The sequence below is a fragment of the Strongylocentrotus purpuratus genome, unplaced genomic scaffold, assembly GCF_000002235.5.
Source record: "Strongylocentrotus purpuratus isolate Spur 01 unplaced genomic scaffold, Spur_5.0 spur5_scaffold_6, whole genome shotgun sequence".
Lineage (NCBI taxonomy): Eukaryota > Metazoa > Echinodermata > Echinoidea > Camarodonta > Strongylocentrotidae > Strongylocentrotus > Strongylocentrotus purpuratus.
Genome location: NW_022145612.1, coordinates 49,362,253 through 49,384,014, shown reverse-complemented (window position 1 = coordinate 49,384,014; position 21,762 = coordinate 49,362,253). Strand labels below are relative to the sequence as shown.

General features: G+C 37.5%; 1 protein-coding gene across 1 annotated transcript in view; it reads right to left on the bottom strand.

The window, feature by feature from the left end:
• The window catches only part of LOC580797 (semaphorin-5A), a 103,337-nt gene extending 90,899 nt beyond the window's left edge, over positions 1-12,438 (bottom strand). Inside the window, exons 1-3 of the mRNA XM_011664005.2 lie at positions 12,304-12,438; positions 10,839-10,884; positions 8,182-8,244 (exon numbers count right to left, since the gene is read on the bottom strand). The gene's annotated coding sequence lies outside the window, so the exon portion shown is untranslated. The remainder of the gene's footprint in view (positions 1-8,181; positions 8,245-10,838; positions 10,885-12,303) is intronic.
• Between the last annotated feature and the right edge of the window lie 9,324 nt (positions 12,439-21,762).

Here is a 21,762-nt window from a genome sequence, read left to right as displayed (position 1 = left end):
CTTTCATTCAGTGTCTGATGAATACAAAGCCAGGTCGAGGTATAGAACCGATACATGAACCACGAAGGGCATCCCTAAATTAGCCAAATGGCAGCCGATCTAGGCATGTATGCTAGCTGTAGAGTGAGCTCATCGCCCCATCATTCCAAATCACTTATGAAATTAACCATCTCCTTTCGCCACTGGAATTAGCCGGCATTAAACATCACGGATGGTAAAAGTGCATTGACAATGCATGGCCATGGATACCATGCTCAATTATGTTCATTGCTTTCGCATGGCATAGGGTATGACAGTCTGATTGCACCACAGAATTAACCGCATTTTGATGGCTAATGTAAATCCCTTTGATTCACCATGAGTGATTCATACCACAGACTCTGAAGAGACTGGAGTTGGTATACTCTTCAATGAAATCATAAGAAACTATTATCCTGAAACGTTGGCCTTATTTCAGCCGCAAAATATTGCACAATCAGCCTGAAGTACTAGGTCTGTAATTTAGGACTTAGACCCTAAGGTGCAGCATTGCAATCGTCAATAAAATCTTCAAGTTCATGAAAACTGTAGAAGCGATGAAAAAGGTGAAATGAATAAAATAAATAAGAAGAAAGCCTTTAAATGCTATACAAAAGATGTACAAAACGGGCATGGAAGAGAAAAAATTGGAGAATAGGAACATGCAAAATCATAATTCAAAAGGTACAAAAATCTCTCTCTTCTGCAGATCGCATCAAACAGCAGCGGATGAGGATCTTTTCCTTTACATAGCCTCTCATGATGATTGAAGAGTGTGATGGGAAATGCCTCTGACTTCACACTCGCAAGACCAAGTTTGTGTCGTGCGGTGCAACTTCCATCTTTAGTTTCCTGCTTCCATTCAACATTCATGAAATTTTCCACAGCATGGATGGATGATATTTCTACACAACCATGTATATTTTATCGTCGGCCGGGAGCCAGAAGATGGCAGTCACCCATCTCATTCAACACAGAGATAATGCCCTTCTGGGTCTAAACTATCCTGTCCTCGTGTCCTGGCATGCATATTTTTCCTGAGATTCTAATCAAGTGTGGTACGAAACCTTGTGTTTCGCTGTGTACATGGTGTCAAATATCTCAATGCGGTTGGAACACGGGTTGATATCTGACAAGGGGACAGCAAAATCTGCAATTCAACCATTTGCTTTTTGAAAAGGCAACATTTTTGTTGCCCACGCAGTTAAGATGCATCAACGTAGTTAGAACACAGCCTGAGTGAGGCTGACACCACATACTGACACCAAATTTTCAGAAAAAAACTCTTTCACCTAAACATGGCCTAGATCTTGTGTATTTTTCCAGCTAAAAGAAATACTGTTCATACTATCATTATTCATCACTATCTTTTTAGCTGTATTAGCACAATGACCTTTTCCATGTATGAGAATTTGTGACATCTGAATTTAAAAAATCTCAAGTGAAAGACAATTTCCCATATGAAATTACTTTCTTCAATGACCATTAATTTTCAAAGAACAGTCACTCATCATAAAGAGTATTGTCAAGGCTCAAATGATAATATGGACCCCTACCCCTAACAAAAACCCTTTGACATGTCTTTCTTAAGAATACAAACATAATATTTTTCTCTCAAAAGTCTCTGATTTCCTGCGGTTGTATTATATTAATACTATGTTATAGAGTGAAAAGAGAAAAAAAGAAACAAAGTCACAGACAAAGGTTTAGTCATGTGGGTACATGACAACGCCCACATCAAAAATATTTCAGTAGATATAGATGGGAAATGTGTGAAGATTCCTTTAAAACATGTTCGGCAGTTTTGTTCACGTCTATGGAAGACACGCCATTGAAGAGCTCATTGGCTTCGTGAAAAATTCATGGACGACAGTTGGTTGACACCTCGCTCCTCATTCTACACCGACAAAATGTAGATTGCCGCTCAAAGGGGCAAATCAGAGGCTGGTGATAGGTGTAAACTCGTACTCAATACTGAATATATTGGCCTAAAGGATCATCTCTGCTGTATTCCATTAGTTCTGAATGAAGGAGTATTTAAACGTTTGTTCCAACAAGGAACAAGATGGTATTCATATCACATTAGCTGCTTTTTTTTATATTGAATGCGTTATCTTGATTTAATTCACCTAATCATTTACAAAACTGGGGCCAGGGTTGTGTCTTTGCTTCTTATTTAAGAGAAATGTATTTGCACAAATTTTGTAGGAAAATTCAAGAACTTTTAATGGTTGAGATGAAATTTCATATCTTTCTGTTCTTTTATAGTCTCGTTTTGTTTATGTGCAACCTTGCACTCATAGTACAAGTGGCAATTGAATGCACTTTTGTTCAATTCATCCAAAATCACTTCCACTTTGCATGGAGGGGTTCAAATTCAAATCACATCTGAAGTGTAATCAATGTCGTAAGCTGTCACTTCACACAATTTCTCACAATTCTCACCGGGGTAAACTCTCATTTGACTGACCCCAGCTCTGCTACAGGAGCAACTTCCGCGTCACTCAACCGGAACATTATGTAGACAGCATTAAACTTGACATTTACAGCAAATTGCTCGGCAGAAGTATTTGAGAGATTATCTCTGATTGGTCAGCTTAATCTTGAATGTTTGAGAATGTTAGGAGGGAGAGAGACGTATCATGTGGCATCTTTTATGACCATTATGGAGCCAGAAGACGATTGAGGGAGTTTTGTGTCAGATACCCTGGGAGCCAAGATGGGGGTGGGATGATGGGATGAGGAGGTATGCATGGGAAAAGGGATGAGAGAAAAAGAAAGAGGAAGAGGCAAGAAAATTGGATGGTGCGATTAAGAACTAAACAGATACAAGTGAGATATCAAACAGACTAAGAGAGTGGTGAAAACAAAATACTTGAAAGTAAAATAGCTGAGAAAAAAGGTTGAGGGAGTATGAAAGGAGGAGAGGAGGGAAAATAAGATGGACAGAATGAGGATATTACAGAACAAGTGAGGAGTGGGCGGAGAGCATACAGATAAAACAAGGGGTCTAATGGAAGCATAACTTTAGGATCAAATGACTGAGAAGAAAGACGTGAGAAAAAGTCACAGATATAAAAAATAGTAAAAAACTCTGACAAGAAAGGAATTCTTTGAGGATGGATAAATATGCATATAGTATAAAAATAACTAGATTATTTTAAAAGGAAGAAACTTTAAAAAGATGAGTGTATCAAGTGCATTAACAAAAATTAAGGGCGGAAAGAAATTAAGTCCTGTAATGAGTAAATTTCTCCATTCCTAATTCGATAACGCTCCTGCCATGGATATAAGATAATCAGATTATGTAATGAAGACCCTGTAAGATATCCACACCTGTTTGATGATTTCCGGAATACCTTGTAAGAGATTGTCCAATAACGACTTTCTTGATGTATCGGGGATTAGATAGTAACTGAATTACTCAAACACTCTGCAATATCATGTTCACATGTACCTGAAGGAATCGGAAATGTATCTTGGAATGAAATTGGTTTTAAATCTGATTACAGTTACAGCACTGCGTAGTACATCTCAAAACAACTAATTTCTTAAGAGATGATTGCAGGAGAAATACATATATGTCCCAAGAAAAAAAAAGGTGTGAAAATACTTTTTATGGAAAAGTAAGCAAATTCGATGGTAGAAACTAAAGGATGCTTTTCAGCCCTTGTCAATGGAAAATGCCTATATTCACTGCACCTCCTTTTGGGGGAGGGGGCTTCTTGATTTCTTCATGAAGTACCAGTTTAATGATTGACATATATAGGATACTGCTCTTAATGATTACACATGAATGATATCATCTCTAATATCAATCATCCTCATCACACTCCATTTTCAAATTATCATTTTCCTATACTAGTTATCACGTATCGCTAAGAAAGAAACGTTTATGAAAGCAAAACTAAAAATGATATTCGGGAGGCACGTCTTGCGAGAACAAGACGTGCTCATCTGCGTAACGTGTCAGCGTTAATGACGATGGTTGTGACACGTCGAGGGCAGCAGAACAAGTCAGCGTGCCTGCACATGACAATGTTGATTTCCTGTTAGTTAAGCCCACAAGTATGCCTCACGCCATCAAAACAACCCCTCCGGTTCAAATTTTCAAAGTATGACTGATTCATCAAGTTTGTGTATATTTTCTATGCACATTAATTCAGTATTAAATTTACCCATAATGCTACTTCACAGTTATATCATAAGCTTCTGCCCCCCCCCCCCCAACCCTGATTTTTTAATTAGTGGACTAGGTGTTTCCAACGTTCTACCATGCACCCCCTCTACCTTTACTTTTCTACTACACTATTCGATCCTAAGGTTTATAGATTTAATACACCTGAATTTTGATCATTTAAAACTTTTTTCATCTATAAAATTACAGCCACAAAAACTAAAATTAAAATACAGAACAAATGTATAGGAGCTATTTTTCAGTATGTTCTCACTGTTTCTCTGCAAATTTGCTTCTACAAATAAATATTTTGCTCATCCTTTTCTTCTCTTTCTTCTTTCAACATATGCAATGATTGCTTTGCCAATTTTGTACTAACCTTGCAATAACCATCTCCTTATTTCTACAGATCCCAAATGGAATGTTCTTTGGTCCGGTCCGTAATTCTTAATGAGGAAATGGTCAGGGGGAAACTGGACAATGATGCCCTCAACTCTTCAGAGCCTTTCAGTCTCTCTTTACACATGGATCAAATAATGCATATCCTAACTTTGAAATTGAATCCATGAATCCATGAAACTCAATTAGCATGTCCCACCTTAATGTGTCATGATTCAAGGACTTTTCATTTACTATCGATATATATCAATATTTTTCTCATGATTCCAACCCAGAAGTGGGATATAATTAGCATGGCTTCAGACAGGCCTGGACGGGATAACGCTTTAAATATGTGACATCTAAATCTTGATCAAACTGCAATCTAATTAGATGACTCACGAAGCCTAGATCGCTTGAGAAGTAATTTAGAGGAAAAACCCCAGTCAAAATCTCTACCCTGGGGATTTTTACAGTAATAGGGAAGATATTAGCCTCAAAATGAAGGGAAAAATCAGGGGGAATTGCTCTATCAAGGTGCAAACTACATGCTATAACTGCACACACAGACCAGCTGACACAAAGACACTGCACTTTATACCCATTCCCTTTTCACTTTTTTATTAATCATTTCTACCCTTTTCCCCTCCTAATAATCAAATGCTATTTCTTTGGTAGATCTTATCTGGAAAATGACATACATGTCCCAAATCACAACAACCTACAAAACAATACCAACATTTAAAACATAGGTGTGGCATGGGGCAGGCCCTTCTGAATAACTCATGGCTGAATGAGATTATCAACAACATATTGAACAAATTGACATGGTTGTCTGGTTTCGTTCTTTCGCCCTTGACGTAATACTCCTCAAAATCACTCCTCAAGTCTGGAAGATGCTTTATCGCTTTCTTAACTCCCCTTCCTCAAAGTCTTGGCAATCGTATGAGGGGGGAATCCCATTTCTGGATTACTTGTTCAGTTTCTCTTATTGATGCTTGAAGGAATATCTGAATCATGATGAGGTAACTCTCTCGGAGGTAGCAACGAACGTCTTAGGCCTTTCTCTAAAGTCTAATGTCACTTCCTTACAGGTGATCCATCTGTTTGTTATTTCAATCTTTTGTCAAAATGAGAGCAGAGAAACTGGAGTAGGTATGAGAATGCCTTTGAAAGAACCTGGTAGCACTCGAGAAGAGAGTGATTACGTGCTTGGCTCTTATCTGCCATCAGCAGGAAGAGCGTTAGCGGCTGCACCTTCTGGCGGTGTCGAGAGGGTTTCCTCCAACCCGTCACAACGCAATACTTCATGAACACATACAGGGAAAAGATGTAGACCCACGTATCAAGAACCATGTAAGAGATATTCTCTGATCTTAAGGCGAGCTTGACAGTGAAACGTGACATTGGACTAAAGAAACATTTGCAGATGAATCATATTTAATCAGTGACACCGGGTTTTCCTAGAAGAGAGAAGATTTGACAAGTCAAATTGCCATGATTGGTATTTCGCTACTTTAGCTCTGATTTCTCTATGGCTTTATAATACCAACACCAAAATGACAACTAACTAAATCCTTAAACAACGTCATATAATTTAAAACTTAATCAGCTGCTCATGCTTCAGATTTATTGGCATTAGCAAGTTAATCTATCACCCTCATACTGCATTCTAAAAGATGTTGACACGTTAGAATCACAGGCCAAAGGGTTATAGTTATTTTCTTCGCACTAGCATTATGAATATTAGATCAGTATGGAAAAGTGGAGAAGAGTTTCAAAAGAAAGCCACATCAATTACTCCCTCTTACAGAGGAACATTTGACTTGAAGCACCAGAGACAGAGACAGAGAGGTAAACGTGAAGAGGAACAACCCAGATATTTTCTCTCTACAAAATTCTTGCTCAAAGAACAGACATGAGGACTGAGGGGCAAACCCTGAGAAACAGGTGTGCACAAAATGAAACACCCTGCCATCTTTTCAGACATTTGTATTCTCAAGTTGAACAAGGTAACCTTTACAGAAACATATAAGCTGTAAAAGAGATTCAACAATTGTGAGAGGGACCCTAAAAGAACGATGATGTTACCTTGGGCTGACACAACTAATGTCAAGTAGGATCGTTTTTAATGACTTAAAGACCTGTTTCAAATGCCAAACTTATTTTCATTAACTTGAAGGGGTGCCTCAAGAAGCAGAGAAATGTTGATCTTCCATGAAAATTGCTTCTCAATATGGTACTAGCAAAACACCCGAAATCCACAGAGACATTTTAGCACAAGTTGTCATTTATTGAACAATATGGATGTATACACTTACGTTGATCAAACAAGGACAGGAAAAGGGCTTATTATTTTGACAAGGTAATGGATAATCTCTCTGTCTCTAGATCCAATGGTAGATAGCTTGTGTTCCTTCATGTTTCAAAGACACTTAATGTGACTTTACTTCTCTAGAAGGTCAAGGTTAGAATGTAGAATTCATAGCACTTGTTGGGCTCTAAAGTTTAAATTTGATGTGTATGTGCACGATAATACTTTTTCATTACCGTAAAAAGCAAAGACCTTTTTTTTTTCTTGAAAAGAAGACCTTCACATAACAAGGAGACCTAGATGCATCTTTTCTCAACATAGTGTTTGCGTGCGAATGAAATTGGAAAATATTGCCTTATCAGTCTTTTGCAAACTTCATTTACAGCACAGGAAAGTGCATTCCACTTCTAGAAGCAAGAAGTACAAGGGAAAATCAAATCATTTTAAAAGAGATGAAAAGCAACATTTCTGTCCATTTATTACAGAAACCCCATTGATAGAATTTGAGGGATACAGACGGAAAAAATGAAGTGCTGATATTTAGCAGAAATCTTAAACTATATTGGATTTGACAATCATGATTTCATCTGTGGGGAGGGGGGGGGGGAGAAAAAAAGGGAAATGGGTTTGCGATGGGCGAGGAAGTGAATCCGCTCTGTTTGCGCAAATTTCAGAAGTGGAACGGTTCAAGGGCATGAACCAGGTGTGTATATGAAATTCTAGAAAGTGCCCTGAAGCCGACAGAGCCCCGCAAGGAATCGGTATAAGTTTGAAACACAAACCCAGTTTCCTCTTTATCATAACCATGCCTTGCCGCTGACGACGATGTGGTCAAAAACCCAGATATATAGGGCCTATATAACCTTGCACAAATTTATTCATGACCTAATACCATATGGGACGTTCCCATGGATCTGGAACAAGCTTCAGACTTTTATTAAATCCTCTATTTTAAGATAAAATTTGCAAGCAGAACGAGCAGCATATAGTAATATTTCAGTAAAAGAATAAAATATATAATTTAAAAAAAAAGAAGGATTGCTGCCTTGTATACCAAACCAGTTATGGTCATCTATGCTATATTAATTAAGGTCAAATGTGGTACATCTTGGACTTAAGTAGGGACAAGTTCATAGGCAGTTACTTCATGTAAATGACACAAGTTATTGAATATATCCCTGGGTCTTAAAGAAAACATTAAGATACAAAGAATGGTATGTATTGATTAAAATTGGGAGAAATGTATCAAACAAAACAAAAACACCCTAAAAAAGAACTGAAGGTTTCTACTTACTGGTGATTCGCCCTTGCTCTCGCATATGGCTTGGTTTATCTCATTAGGCTTCCACTCTGCTTTCTGTAAAGAAGGAAATGAAACAACAAAATGTAAGAAAAGATGAAAAATATATGATTTGTTCGGAGGACCGAACATTCCTTGCTTCAAACTAGCCATGAACTTGCACCCAAATTTGATGGAACAATAATACATTTGATATTAGCTGCCAAGGACTGTATCTTTTATTTCTAGAGAGAGCATGGAGTAGGTTAGAGGATCTGCCATTGCTACAGGCGAGCATCGGCATTCAATATCAATCTCAAACATCAATCTCTACCTTGATGCTAATTCTTATGTTTTTTCATGTATTCTCACTATCACTGATGCTCTTTAGTTTTCCTCTATCTTATCTGGTATCGTATCTTTTCTATTTCCATTTTTTGTTGATTCTACCTCAGATAAGTCACATTTTGGTTTGTTTTTTGTCCTTTTTCCTTTGCTTCACTTTCACGTAATTCACCATATGATGCATTCCAGAGTTTTGTTTCTTTTTATCCATAAGTTAAAGGGATGATCCGTTTTTAATTATTTTGTAACCGTCTTCTTTACGATTTTACTTCATCCCTAATCATTTCTTCTCTTGCCATCCCTGAAAAGTATGCCAACTGCAAGCTTTATAAACAAATTGGCAAACTGTTTTCATCAAACTCCACTGCATAATTTATTTCATTCTCTCAACTTCCTTCTGCACTTTTTTTCATTCCTTTCCAATCAGGTCTCTAATATTTCTCTTTTTAGTAAATCCTATCCAACTTCTATTGTTCCTCCAAAATTACTATATCTTTACAATAATTTGTAATTTTATTCAATCCTGGTAAAATATAAACTCTCTGTTTTGTTGTCTTTATGTCTGTCTGCAGCCCCCCCCCCCTCTCTCTCTCTCTCTCTCTCTCTCTGCCCTCTCTCATCTTCATGCCAATCCATTTTACGAATGATACCAACTACCTGCAACTGACGTTCGTTCGTTCGTCAACGCTCTAGCATCTCCCTTTCAACACCAAGAACAATTCAAGCAAACACATTTCCAAACTCGTATCACAAGGTTTAGTTTGCCCAATGCCAATAGTGACCCCAATTTACTGGCTGCACTCACACACACCACAGTCATCAAGTTCAAAGAAACGGAATGAGCGGATCTAATGTTTGCCAAAGATATTAATTTTTTTGAGTGACAATATTTCCCTCTTTGATTCAGATATGAACTGGGGAGAGAATGGACAAAAAGGGGGTTAGTAGAATAAGTCAATATTGGTTGGGAAGTGGTGTGATATATTGTTGGGACTGGGTGATAACATCAATGAGCGGTTAAGGAGATATTTCACTGTTAAAGCGAAAGAAATGATGAGGTGCCTATCTTGAAATGACCTAGCATAACGACTTATTCAAGTCACAGTTTCAAGATTTGCCATGTAGATTTAAAACAGCCACGGTGACCCGATAGGGACATGTAAACCACAACTCTGATCCCTGCTATCTTTAGCCATGCTCAAATGAACAGACATGAAAACTTTACGACATGGAAATGCACCCTTAAGACACATTCAAAACTGGTGGGAGGTATAGGAGTTCTAATGTCTTCAAACCCAATAGGGGCTAACAGGCACTTTATCCTTCAGATGTAGCAATTTAAGTTGTTGAATCCCTTTGTCTCATTCAGAGTTATAGTACTTAAGATTTTGTCAATTAAATGTATAACGTTCCTTTGTGTTACCCTTTTATTATCTATGGAGATCTACCTAATAGTCTAAATGCCCACAGATTCTACATCAAATCATTCATCCTATACATATTTTGTTTGCCAGTGGAGTTTGAGGTGACTTTAGTATATTTTGTAAGAGAAGAAAGTATCTGCCCGATAACCATGAATTTGGTGTGAAGAAAAGATTGCATCTACTTCTTCCTAATTCATTCAATATGTTTCAAGAGAAGAAACAAGAGCATTCACAAAGTCTTCTTTAGCCAAACTCTTTCTACTGCTTTTTGAAATACTAGTTTGGTATCATCCTTCAGTCAATATGCATTAGATTGTACTTTGGAAGAAAAGTCTATTCAAAAGAAATGAAATGAGCCATTTATTTTGTCACTGAAGGATGGTACTAAATCGTTTGGTCTCGTTTTGTTCTCCAAAATTTCAAATGACAACCAACATACTTTTCTTTAAAAAAAGACATAACATTCCCATTGCTTTTTTTCTTCAGGTTAGCTCCGAATATTGGAGGTCGAATCCTTAAATCACTCCATAAATTCATTGGTTTTATTATCTACCTGGACATAAAGCTTGTCCAAAAAGTGCATTGCTTTGAATGATAATCTGCTCATTTTACATCTCTCATATAGAAAAACAACTTTTTACCAGAATAATTTGGTATGTAAATGATACTTAAGACCGCAGCTCATTCTGTGCATCGTACCTGGGCATATAATATAATATCTCACAAAGAATGCAAACATGATGATCCCAGTTGTGATTCAGGATAATTGAGTATACCTTGAAATACTTTTGATGAGTAAAAACTTTGCAGATTGAACCTAAATCATCCCCATGCAAACCAAACTCTCAATTTCCATCTCTCATCAATAGATACTCTCAAATAATTATTCTGATGAATACTTACCTCTATTTCTGATAATGTGTCCAGGCTTAGTCGCAATAATGTATCTCTGGAAGGCAAAGAAAGTGAGCATTATTGAACAAAATTGCTTTCATCATGATAAAACTTATTTCTCATTATTCTGTTTGGTGAGAGGCAAGAGAATGTTTTTCTACATCTTCTGCTGAATAAATGTCCCTTTGGATTTCAGCGCATAACTTGTATGATTGTCATTTGAAAGTTACATAAAGGGACAAAGACATGGAGAAATATACAAGAGAAGAAAAAAAATAAGTGTTCATCCACTTTCTCCCATAAATGACAATTTCAAGAAGGAAGATTCTATGTTCATAAAATTCATTCCACTTTGCTACATCGAGTGGTGAAATTATGCCCTTCCCATTATGAGCGCATCCCTCCACTCAAAAAAAATTGAAACTTTCATTTGGCGTAATCATCCCTTGGTCGGCTTCAAGAAATCTTGCAAAAATCCAATTGGGACATGGCAATTTGAATTTTTATTCCAATCAGGAGGATCGCATTACCCGAGGAAAGATGCTCGTCCAAACAATTAGGGACATGCAGAAGCTTTGATTAAACGCCATTATGGGTGGGTACAAATGTCGCCATTCAGATCGGTTACATTCCAAGGTAACATTCTCCATGTTGAATACCTCTCTCTTTTGGGGGTTGTTCGTTAGAGAGTTGAATGCTTGTCTGGACAGTGACTCTGTATTTCCCCTGGAGGCATTGGTGTTAAGATTTGTTGGATTCAACAAAGATACGTGGGATGTAAATAAAAGATTGCAGGGTATAGATGAAGCGAGGGTGTTTTACAAGGAGGGATCCTCACATGTTTCCACCTTATCATCTTTCGTTCAGTGTAAAGAAGATGACTTTTAAAGTAGATAAAGATGAGATTCTGGATGACCATTATTTGCTTTTGTTTAAATTTGATGATGTGTAGTTCTCCTCTCTTGAATTAATAAGTTATTAAAAGCCTTTCATTAGACAATGACTGTACATAGACATGTTTGACATTTAAATCTGAATGTTTCATGATTACTGTGAATTAACACATAAAGAAACAGTTTTAAAAACCAGACGATTCCTTTTCGCAAGTTCCTCAACGTAAAAAATAAAAATCTATATGTTTTACATGATTGGAACATGTGATTAAGTCTCTTAAATCACGTAAATCTAGAAAAAAAGTATTTTGATATCACATTTATTTTGTAAAAAAGCTATCAATTAATTGATCATTAGTTAATATGCCCTCATTTGAATGTACAAAGTTTGAAGGACGTGTTCAGTTTTAAACATTCCATATTACGTTTTCAACAGTTAAGCAACTTCATGTATCTGGTCTCAAAAAACTATGCATATGGAGAAAAAAATTACTCTAAAGTGGCACTTATGTCCTTGCCATATGGTAATATAAAGAATAAAATAAGAACTCTGACATGAATATACCAAATTGTAGACATACCTGGCGCCAACCAGAAGTTGATCTTCATCTGTGTCTGTGTAAATCAGGGAGAAGTCTTTAACCCCTTCACGGCTGTACTGTGCGAGACCATTGCCCTGCAGATCTGCAGACAAGAGAAGACAAAAACGGAATAGAAAATAAATTAAGCATCAAATGAATAAGTTCTATATTCATGTTTTTTTAACCCAGTTCGAGGAGAGTGACACTGATTTCCATTTGAGTGGAATGACCTGGGAGGTTGGTTGTATCCCTAATTTGTAATTACATTCAAAATGGAAGACAATCTAAGGGAGATATGGAAGGAGTGAATGTGCTTTGTGAAAAAAGGAGCATTGATGATTACAATGACGATGGGAATGATGATGATAATGATGATGATGATGATGATGATGATGATAAAGGTAATGATGTTGAGAAGCTGATCACAAAGGGGATTAGAGAGCAAGCAACTCGGTTTAATCACAATAGACATTTTCCAAAGGAACACAACCTTGCACATCTTGAAGAAAATTCTATTTTTTAATGTGATTCAATATTATGGGACATTTGCTTTGCAGTCATTTTCTCTTATTACATATTGCTGAGTAAATAGAAATTTTGATGAGCAAATCAAAATGCGGTTGCTTAATCCCTTCTTGAAAAGTCATGTCATATTTCATTTAGAAGCTTGAATGAAATGAAAATCCTTCAGAGTTAAGTACCTGCAATTTGAGGTTTTCTTCCTTTTATCAATATCCTTATATCAAAATGGAGAAATTAGGCTGGATTATAACCCCAATAATTGAAAAAAGGGCACCTCGTTGCAAAGGTGAGTGACTTCCGAAAGGAAAAGTAATGGCATTAAAGTAAATATCACAGATTCAGAATGGCATGAACTTGCTCGTGCTTGTAGTATTTACAGATTACAATTCATAAATACCCTGGCCAATTTCTGTTGCACAAATGAGCTGAAAAATGAGACGCACAAAAGGTTTCTTGATTTGATCTCTACCAACAAAAGCTTGACACTCCGTTTCACACCCGAACCGATCAAGTTCAACAATTGCATGCTCATTAAACAAACCTTGAACAAGGCGAGTTGTAATATATCACAAGGCACGCACAAAGACCAATGACAGCTGATTATGGTTTTGCCACCTTTCAATTGGTGATAGCGGACATTATCACACTTGTAGCTGACTTAATGGGGCTTGGCATGTATGGTAAGCAAGCGCTAGAAACCACATCAAACGGTTGCAGGTGATTATGGGTTTCTTGGTTAAAAATGCACGAAGAAAGCCCTGGCACATTGACTGGATGTATCAATGGCCTACGACAACAATCAGGTAAATAGAGTTTGTGTTGTTTAACACGCCATCTCAATTGAAATCTAGTTTTGCGGCAATGCAATCACGCTGAACCTTCGACCTGAGCTTTCGTAATCCACACTAAAACCTAATTTTGCCTGCATTTTTCATTCCTTACAAAACAAGTAAAATACCATTCATCAATCTTTAATGCACTAAGATTATTCAGAGATCTACGAGATGGATATAACCCCGACACTACTCAAATAATGTGGTTTGCCCTATATCAAACGATCTGTTGGGGTAACTCCCGGTCATTCTTTCCGAGGTGATACATGCAAAGGTTTGACTTTAAATTTGTGAATAGTATCCATTGCAACTGTTTGGACAAAGCGTGATTTTAAAACTGCCATCTTTCAAGAAAGCTCTCAAAGCATCTATTCATGAGCTCATCTGCCCTTTTATGAAGAAGCCTATAAAATAACTCAAAGCACACCTTTTTATCTTGTGATTATCTCTTTTATTCACTTGGAACTTTCTTCCACACCTCGTCACTGATCCAATTCCCCTCCTCTATTCATTGCTTCAAGTATCAATTTACCCCCCTCACTACAAACTTTGCCCCCCCCCCCCCCCCCCCTCCTCCTCCCACTCCTCATGATTTCTTGCTGGCATAGTTACACCTGCTTACCCACTCATTCCTCGACGAATAATAATTGCTATTAAAAATAAAAACAACCATTCTATCATCCTCCAGACCTCCCATCAAGCTTCCAAAGAAAAGACAAACTTGCCACAGTCATCATTTCTACTTTTAAGTACATTCATGGGTTATCTTCACAAGAATCCATACCCCCAAAATATGACTCTTCTTTTCCATGTATCACACTGTTATGAAAATTGAAATGGAATTCATGTTACCCACCACCCACAGGTCTCAAGTTCAAAAGATGAGGTTACAAAGTCTCTCGTTCTCTCTCCCTCTAACTCTCCTAAATATGCTCCGTGGATTAGGCAAGAAAATTACACCCAAATCAGGGCTTATTTGTTGCAAATTTCCTTCCCAGCTTGAAATATCACGGTTATCAAAACAAATTTCTAAACTTTCAAAAATCGAAATGGGGGGTTTCTAACTCCTGTGGGGGGTGCTTAACATTTAACCTCTTGACCCCCCTTCCTCTTGCATCAAGCCGAATCCAAATCAAGAAGCCGCTTTACTCTTCAAACTAATAACTTAGTAACAAGAGTGGATTAAGATCCCAAGAATTTCATGTAGAAGGACTGGAAGTAGGAGAGGATGAAATAGGAAGTAACGTTAGAGGTCAATTTAAAGGAATCATAAAGGGACGCCGATAACACGTACAAAAGTGAATTATGGGTGATCTTCCTGTGCATCAAACACTGTAGGATTCAATGATACTTTCCCTTTAAAGAACAATCAGTGTTTGAAAGCTTTGCATCTCTCTGCCTCTGATTTAGCAAGATAGCTGATTTGATACATGAGCTGAGCTAGCAAGTTGCCATTCACAGTAACATAAACCCTGCAGTCTGCGCTCCAGGCCGCTCCAGGCAGCGTGAAAACAGTCACCATGGGAGATTGGGTTCTGATCTAGCCTAGCGCAAGACTCTGAAGGACTTTTAAAGCAGGAATCTTTGTACTTAAAAATGATGATAAAACACAAGTGTGTGAATCACATTCAAATAGCATCTTCTAATTTTCAATATGAAAGAGGAAACACTTGTCTGAGACCAATATTGTTTCAATACTTTGATGGGATTTCATAGGGTTTGGCAACTAGCTGTCATACTACCATACTGTCATAGTTTATTCCTCAGCACTACATCCTGACTTATGGATCCTGCTGAGTATCGTCGTAGAAGTAGAAGTACTAAACGTCTAGCTATGTTAGCAAAAGATAAATGTGATAATAAAGATGGAAAACTCATCATTACCTTTAACATGTACAATCATGTTGCAGAAAAGATGTATTTCACCTATTGGTAGAGACTATCGACAAGGAAAGCCGTAAGTGTCTTATAAGGGAAATTGAACAAAGACTAGCTTTAAATTGAATGATTTTTATTCTAGTGTTTTCTTACATCTTCATACAATCTTCCTTTTGTTTGAACTATGTAACACCATGCCGACAATTTGGAGTGCAGCTGCGGTACATTAGATAAGAACAGGTGCATGTATGGTATACGGTTATATACATTAAGCATATTACAGAGTAGCACTGTTATGAAAAATGTAATGATGGAGATTTGGTTTTGAATCATGTTTGAATATCTCTCAATTTTACTTGGGAATTAAATCAGACAAATTGCTCCACTATCCACTTGAAGACCACCGAAGACCACCTTTATGTTGCTAGGTTTGTGCCACCCTGGGCAAAGTTTCCATGAAATATTGTTATGAGAAGTTGTTGTCTCTGTGTAAACATACAAAAAGTGGGCACTCCTTGAGTTGTCCATCTTGGAAAACGTACCACACTGACCTTTCTGTAAATGGAAGAAGGAGCTCTGAGTTTCCACTGAATTCCAAAGGAGAAGCAATTACTAAACCAATTAGTGAAGGAGAAACTCGCTAATGAAGGGTTTGGCCTATACTCTTCCAACATAAATCATGAAACTATTGTGCCCTTTCAAATTGTCAGGAAATCTGACTAGGTGAATGACCTTTCATTCCAGTTCCCTCTGACCAATTAAATCTTTGCTATTTTATTCTAACTGCGACAATCTGAATGGGAACTTGAGCTTCTTTTGTATGACTCTTTGGAAAGAATAATTGATATCAATTTGAATTTAACTTTTGAACTTCAAGAACTTATTATTAAAGAATATGAAACAATTTCATACAAATTTTCTTCACAGAGTTCAATGTACTCCCTTTCTTCATAATGTTTGCCTGATGCAAAATTGAGCCTTTTTTTTTCTTTACCAATATCTGCTGTGGTACTAACATGTTTGGTTTGCAAGGTACCAAAGGGATCTGATCAATACAATCAATCTCCATAGAAGAAAACATCATTCCTTTAATTACAATTAAGACCTCCAAAGGATTTAATTGCATCACATGTGTAGCATTAAACAAGACTGGTGACATAAATACAAATCCCTGCAAATCTTTTTCTAAGAAATTGTAAGATTATTGACACATTAATTAGTATTGCATTACCAAGAGGTGATGCTGATCATCTTTAATCTGATTTATCTTGATTTCTAATCTAAATCCATCAAGAGGATAAAACATGGATGATGATCCAGAAGAAAGAGAAGAGAGGTTTCTCAAGTAGCATTTATCAGATGAGCTTACATTTGGTGACAAGCCCCATACCACAAAAAACGATTCATCAAATGGTGTTTTACCTGTGGTCGATAACCCTCACCACAAGCCACAAGTCAATCTTAGGGTAGAAAAACACAAAGATATATATCACGCAATGTAAAGTGATATCAAAAGAGAAATAGGGAGAAGAACCTCATAAAGTAGAAGAAGAGGAGCAAGGGAGTAGCAAGGAAGACAGAGAATGATGTTGATCTTAGGAAGGGTGTAAAGAAATGGGGAAAGGGGAATGACTTTTGAAGAGGGAAAAAATTGGGAGAGCAAGGAGAATAAGGGCGCGTTCATGCTTGATTTTGACGGCCAGAATCAGGCATCTGTTACACGTTTAGTTTAAAACACGATTGCGTTCATGCTCACTTTTGTAGAATCACAGAAAAACGGCGATCACGATCGCCGATCGTAAACTCACAAAAAGATGCGTTTACAATTTGTAAACGCGTTTAAATGGGGTCAACGCACTGACCTCTAGTGGGTCTACGTAGCATGCGCACACAGGTTTGCGAATCCAGCTGAAGGCCACCTAAGGAGAATTGCCTGGAGAAGTGAGCATGAACAGTGCACCGTGGAACTGCGATTACGATGAGCGTTTACGATGAGCGTTACAAATCGCTCATTCTGCCTTCAAAATCAAGCATGAACGCGCCCTAAGAGAGGAGGTGGAGAAAGATGAGATAAACAGAAAGTGGAAGGCAACAGAATAGGGAAGCAAGGGGATAAAAGAAAAGAAAAGAAAAGAGAGAGAAACAAACCAAAAGAGAAAGAGATTATATAATGATATGTAACATAATATATATATATATATATATAGAGAGAGAGAGAGAGAGAGAGAGAGAGAGAGAGAGAGAGAGAGAGAGAGAGAGAAGGTGAAAAATCATCCTGGAGATGGAAAAAAATGCTATAGAATATACAACTGGGACAAAAAGACCAGAGACATAAATAAACAGACAGACAGATATTTACAGACAGAAGGGAAAGAGGACAAAACCAAGTCTCCAGAGACAATGACAGACAAAGATCGGGAGAGAAACTAGAATAGAAAGAGGGTTAAGGAGAGAGAGAGAGAGAGAGAGAGAGAGAGAGAGAGAGAGAGAGAGATAGAGAGAGAGAGATAGAGAGAGAGAGATAGAGAGAGAAAGAGAGAGAGAGAGAGAGAGAGAGAGAGAATGAGAGAGAGAGAGAGAGAGAGAGAGACAGGATGATTGAAAGTTCAAGTGAAGTTCAGTTAGTTAAGGAGGACTGAGTGAATGGTTTCATCAGGTTTAGATGCATGTAGAAGAAGTAATAATAGATTTGATGAAAGGGTCCATCATGTATTAATGAGGTGAACCAGATCTACATCGAGCAGTTGATGTAACAAATCTCCTGTTCCTCCATAACACTTCCGTTTCATGTCTGTTACTTGCAGTGCATCATGTCAAACTTCCCCTAAATAAGGATTTACCCTTCTCTCTCTTTCTGCATTTTTTTGCCCTTCAAGTCCATTATCCTCCTGTCTCCAAATTAACTTTCAAGCATCCATATTATGAATCATTTCTATCTTTTTTTTTCTTCATTCTAGTTCCAACTCTCCCCTTCCCTTCTATTTTCTTCTTTCCTCCTTATTTGTTGTTATGGGTTCTAAGCTGCTGCCATTCTTTAATTGTGATACTCTGAGATCTTCAACTACAATGTAAATTCAAAGAAAAAAGCTGATTACAACTAATTTGAAATTAGATTCTAGACTAATTTGCCATGATGCAAATCCATCTTATCGGTAGATAGATAATCTTTCATGAAGTATCCACAAAAATTCTCTTTTTAAACCAAATTACTGGAATATTTAGTGGAGACAGTGTATAACTACAACTACTTCTCTTCCTCCTGATAAAGTTTAATTTCACTCTCAAGACAGACATATATAATTGGCCCTATTAAACTGCAATAAATCTCCCTTCTTTATAAAATAAGACACTTCCAATGTCTGATCCCCATTCTCCTCTGGTCCATTTTCTCACCAATCAAAGAGATTGCAATTCTTCTTTTAGACCGTCGGTTGTCTGCAATTAGTCAGAAATGTAGATTTTGGCAAGTTTTGGTGAATTACTGGCGTCTGCTATGCTCTGTTACTCCATTGACTTTCAAAACCTTTCAACCATGTTAGCTTACAATTTCTAGTTTGGAGGGCTTTTTCCTATTGACAGTTGGCTCAATTTTCAGTTCTTGCTATGCTTCAAACCTAGACGAGGGTGTATTTTTAAACAGTTGATCCTTAAGTCTGACTGACAAGATAACTAGAATACATTTCAAGCCATCTATAGAAGCAAATTGTCTTTCCTACGCCTTAATTCTCATAGGTCGATACGTTGATATCCAAGAAAACAATCTACGTTGTTTGAGGGATTCTATATGCAACCAATAAAAAGAATAACAAATCAACGCTTCTTGGATACAAACAAAACAACTCCATAACAGTCATAAACCCACACAAGAGGAATGCTACAAATTTATCACCAGTAGTCTTTACTGCCCAGCAACCCTCTAATGAAATAAAATCGCTGGATAGATATCACACCAAAGGCTTCTGGCTATTCAGAACTTGCCCAACAAATTTCATTTGGCTCGACCGGCATGAATTACCGGGCTAAATCCAGCGACAAAATTGTTTGAAAATAGAACCCAAACCTAGAATCCTGGCATAGTTTGTGCAGACGTCTTCTGCCAATCACTTTGCCATGCAGTCTGCATGCATACCCAAGCTGGTGAACTGGTTATTTAGAAGAGTAGGACTACGCGTGATGCATTTTCCTGATCGCTCTGAATCGTTCGTTCCCTCTGACATGTCATGCTCTGTGGTGCTGTCACCACCAATTAATTTGTTGCGCAAACTGCCTGACCCGAAAAACAATCAACAAGATTATGAAGGGATGAATTGAAGAATATACAGAGCACAGAACATACTACAGCTTGGCTTAACCGTAATTGATTCATATATATCCAGTACTATTTTCAATAAAGAAGAAAATATACATATTTGTTCCTGAAAATTTCCCTAATTCCCATTGCAATGCTAAGCATCATACCCATACTACTTCTACATCCGTGACTCTACTTAATCTACTCATCTGCAACGTCCATGTGTTCCCTATACCTGTACATCACAATTCACAGTCCTCCATAAGCTACCCCTCCCCAACCCATCTAAATAGCTAGCTCATCATAATCTCTCAAATTTAGTCAATATAGTTCTCCCCAACTTGATTTTGTGTAAATTTGGTACATTACAAATACAAAGCCAACATATAATCCCATCTCAAATATCCTTACTCCTCCCTTTTTCTTCAATCCTCCCTTTAATCCCCTCTTCCATTTTTCCTGGTCATCACCATGAATACATTTTATAATATCAAAAGATGATGCCAATACCAGATGTGAATGAACGATCGAGGAAGTGTAACCGCAAAACACACAAGCACAAATCCTCCAGCATGAAATATGATAGATATGTGGACACACAGACGCAAAGAACATCTGCCCGAATGCGGAAAAACGTTTTGATTCTCCGGGCCAAACCATCAAACGGCAACAGGCCAGGCTGCTTGCTTGGGCGCAACAATTTTAGAAAGGATTTTTGATCGCCCAATGACGTCAGGCATGGCGGAAACTCAGGTAGATTAATTTCATTAAAGCTGGCATTTTTGCCTACATTGGGGCTGGGGGAAGGATGAGTCGTTGATTGAATTGGATACCGGAAACAGCGTTGATTACACCATTAAATCTAATTTAACATTCATTGGAAAGTTACAGATGGATCCTTCCTCACTGATGATCTGCCTTGTCTGGTAACATGATCCTTTCTCATGATACAAAATATTGCCTTCTGCATACTTAAAGTCTGAAGTTTGATCACAGTCTGAAAGTAGAAACCTGCATGCTCCTGAAACACATGAAATATGCTTTCATAACATCACCTAAAGAAACCCTTGTAATCAGATGAAAATAATGCCTTATCAAAAGAAAATAGATGAGAGATTGAAAAGGTTATGCATCTTTTAGTAATTAAGTTGGTTTTAGGCTTAAAACAGAAATGTAAATATTGACACAGTGACATTGCAGTTGAGGTGATTAGCTCCTCAACATGGCTAGGTCCCATCTCCCTGATCTAATTTACAAGCATCAACATTTGCTTCAATAATCAGGCTTCAGGCTAGAATACATTATCTCTTGCTGATTATATCTCTCAGAAATAACTGACTTCTTTGCCAATGTGAAGAAAAAAAAAATTTCCCGAATAGCTACAGAAATGTCGGTCAGAGATAGATGATTTGATTACGATGCTGAAAGGCGTCAAGCAGCCAAAGATGAATGACATGGCAGTAAAAGATAGGCATTTAGTCCAGCAAACATTGCGTGTAAGTTATCTAAGGAGAAAACCCTCTTTGTACCCCTAAGTGCTGTTACCCCTGCACTCCTAATGTGATACAAACACATCTACACATTCACCTTGTGATAAAGTATGTAAACCGATGCTGAATTGATTTTTAAATCGCTTTACGTCAAAGGTGGATAAGAAATGTTGGGAGAGGGAGTCGGGCAAGTTCGACCAAGAAGTCCAGATATTCAAACAACGCAGTCTTTATGCCATATTTACACCTTTTTTTGTATTTAAGGTAATGCACACTGTTATACAAGAGACAGTGTGGGCGTAATAGGGGGAGATCACCTTTCCCGATAACAGTATGGAAAATGGAGAGAGATTAATGAACTTTTTGACAGATCCCAACATGGTTTTGTGATTTACCCATAAGATTATACTCTTTCCAAAACAACTAAGAATGCTTTACATTTATT